This window comes from Vicia villosa, linkage group LG3, assembly GCF_029867415.1.
Source record: "Vicia villosa cultivar HV-30 ecotype Madison, WI linkage group LG3, Vvil1.0, whole genome shotgun sequence".
Taxonomy (NCBI): domain Eukaryota; kingdom Viridiplantae; phylum Streptophyta; class Magnoliopsida; order Fabales; family Fabaceae; genus Vicia; species Vicia villosa.
In genome coordinates this window covers 83,462,548-83,465,433 of record NC_081182.1, presented here as the reverse complement: position 1 = coordinate 83,465,433, position 2,886 = coordinate 83,462,548, and the positions used below count along the sequence as shown (strand labels likewise).

The 2,886-nt window shown below is 34.9% G+C and overlaps 1 long non-coding RNA gene across 2 annotated transcripts; it reads left to right on the top strand.

Moving 5' to 3' along the window:
• The first annotated feature begins 309 nt into the window (after nucleotides 1-309).
• LOC131656232 (uncharacterized) lies at nucleotides 310-2,618 on the top strand. 2 transcript variants are annotated; one of them, XR_009300028.1, is made up of 4 exons: nucleotides 310-583; nucleotides 1,128-1,193; nucleotides 1,481-2,077; nucleotides 2,380-2,618. It is a non-coding gene; the product is annotated as an uncharacterized LOC131656232 (long non-coding RNA). The 2 variants fall into 2 exon arrangements; XR_009300029.1 differs by having other exon boundaries at nucleotides 310-605.
• Nucleotides 2,619-2,886: the final 268 nt, after the last annotated feature.

Sequence of the window (2,886 nt, the reverse complement as noted above, 5' to 3'; positions counted from 1 at the left end):
CAGTTGAAGATGTTCACGGGAACTGAGATGGTAGCCAAATTCTTGCAAGATTTTGGATCTGTGAGTTTTGAGGATGGAGAAGTGATTGCTGATGCGATTCAACATATGTATTTGTCGGTCTGAGCTTTGTTTGTAGCATCACTTCAGATTTGCACCTATATTGTTCTGGTTTCATGAACTATATCTTGTCAGGGTTACCTTTTAGTTTCGTTATTTGATTTCATGAACCTACATTTACCTTTCAGATTTTCACATTTTTTAACCATTTGACTTCATTATTTCTTATAGTTTTGTTTTAGGTTTCTACAAGTGGCTATTTGGATGAGATTCTTAACATATTTTTTGGTCATCATATCCTGTAATGTATTTTAGTTAAAGGCAACGAATTATTTGTGCAGATAATGGGACAATATCTTATACTTAAAGTGTGTATTTCTGTCAATAACTTTTTTTGTTAAGTCTGGTGATGACGAGCAAATTCGATGGCAGATTCGGCTGTGGGGTGTGCAGTAACGTTGGTGGCAGCTCAATGCGCTGAGTCTTTAGTGGTGGACAAGGAACATCTCGCTGCCATGTCCTTTGAGTATGATTTTTATCTTAGTACGGTAAAGCTTTGTTTTTTCGGTTTCGACATCATTACAGTTTCCCTATAGATTATGATTCTGAGCTGGTTTTGGTTTGAATTAAATACACATGAAGCAATTCTGAAGCTAAATTAGAGGATTAGTCACATGTTAAAGCGACGAGGAGAAGAAAATTTCACTATCAGTCTTGCTTTCTAAGTGTTCGGTTAAATGTTTGCGCTAATTTCTTAATTCTTTCTCTTCTGTTTTTGGAGTTTTCGCTATAGCATTATTGTTGTGTTAATTTTCTGCTGAGGCTTTGATTTTCGCTTGTGAATTGGTATTGAATTGTTACATTAGCAGTTTATAACTAAGCTTTTTATTCTTCGATTTGAACTTTTATCTAAATTGTTTATAACAATATATTACTACCAAAGTAGTATCTACTACTGGTACAATTAGACTGAAGAAAAATAAAGATTACAACAAGTTTTTTTATTCTTCTGACGTAATTATTTTGGCACTGACTCATGGGATCACACTGATGCGCTTGATATTCTTCAGAATTCAAAGTTTGATGAGAATCGGATCAGCCGGGAGCGGGATGTTATTCTTAGGGAAATGGGAGAGGTATTGTTGGCTTTTTTTGGTGTATAATTTATTATTGATTGTGTTATACATGAAATAGAAATGATCTGTTGTATTGTTGTATGGATCTGTTTAACATGTTTGATTAAGGCTTTGTTGTGTGTTTGGTGTGAATTTTCTGTGAATAGTTTACAGGTTTAGTTATGTGATCACGCGTTACAATTATTTTGTGAATTGTTAATTGAATCAATTATTTTGGGATGGTTGGATCGTTTGAATTCTATTGCCTTTTTAATTGAATCTGCTCTCATATCCGGCTTTTTCCGCAGGTGACCAGGTGGTGATGAAGTATATAATGTATTTGATAATCAACTCCCTGCCGCTTTAAAAAGGTTGCAGTTTGACAGGAATCTTTCAATGGATAATGTGTGGAATCTTATAACTCAACTTGATGGATATCAACCTCACTTGATAGCTCCTGAACAAGGATAGAGGGCTGATGTTAATCATGGCTGCAGGTGTTGTGAAGGTTCTAATAAGGATAGATGATTTGACTTATCATCTAGGATCACTATATAAATTTCCTAAGCCAATTGCCTTTTACGGGGTAATTATCTTTTTCACCTAGGTCCTTTGTTTTTAGTTAGTCTCAATCTAAATCTAATTGAGCTTTGGCAAATGTCTCAGATGTTTGATGGTTATGGAGGACCCGAAGCAACAGCTGATATACGAAAAAATGTTATAAAATTCTTCTTTTGCAATGTCAATTTTTCTTAGACATCTGAAGTTGATAACATATTTTTACAGGAGGTAGATAATTCCTTCAAAAAGGCTTTTCTTTTGGCGGACTCGGGTATGGCTGATGATTGCTGCAGTGTGAATACTTCTTCAAGGACCACAACTCCTACTGCTATGATATTTGGAAGGTAGGTCCATCTATCTTTTCACTCCACTATCTTATGTTTGTCTCTTTTCTACATTTTTTATAGCTCTAATGTATGGTTACTATTAGCTTGACATATTGGTGCAAAAATTTAGAAGTTGAAAGAGGATAGTGAAAGTTATATCTCAAACTATTATTAAGAACTTGAATTTAATGAATTTCGTTTCACTAAACATGTTTCATTAGATATGATTCATGATAGGATGTTATTGTTGTATTAGTTATGGAGAAAGATATAGCCTTCCTGAATGTTTGTTTGACTCATTTCTAATATGCTTCTTTTAGACTTCTAATGGTGGCTAATGTTGGTGACTGTCGAGCAGTTCTCAGTCGAAAAGGAGAGGCCATTGATATGTCTTAAGATCACCGGCCTATTTATCCATTAGAGCGTAGACAAGTTGAAGAATTGGGCAGCTATGTAGAAGATGCCTTAATAGAGATATTTGTTGTATGCAAAGTTTAAAATGACTATCAGAAGTATCAATTTTTCGAGCTATTTGCGTATTGTTTATTTTGTGTTGCATATATCCATAAAGGAAAGTAACCTTTTTCAAATGCTCTATAGGTAACCCATGTGCTTGTTCTATACTATCATAGCAATGATATTCTAATGATTCCATCGGAGATAACAATTCAAACTCATTATTAGAAATCACATTTGGAAAGTGGAAACCTCTTTAGAGAGACGGTCGACAGCGGCGGCAGCAACAAAAGCAGTGGCGGTGCTGAAAGCTTCGTTCAATTCAGTACTCTCCACAACTTCCCAATCGTCGTCATATTCATCATCACCAC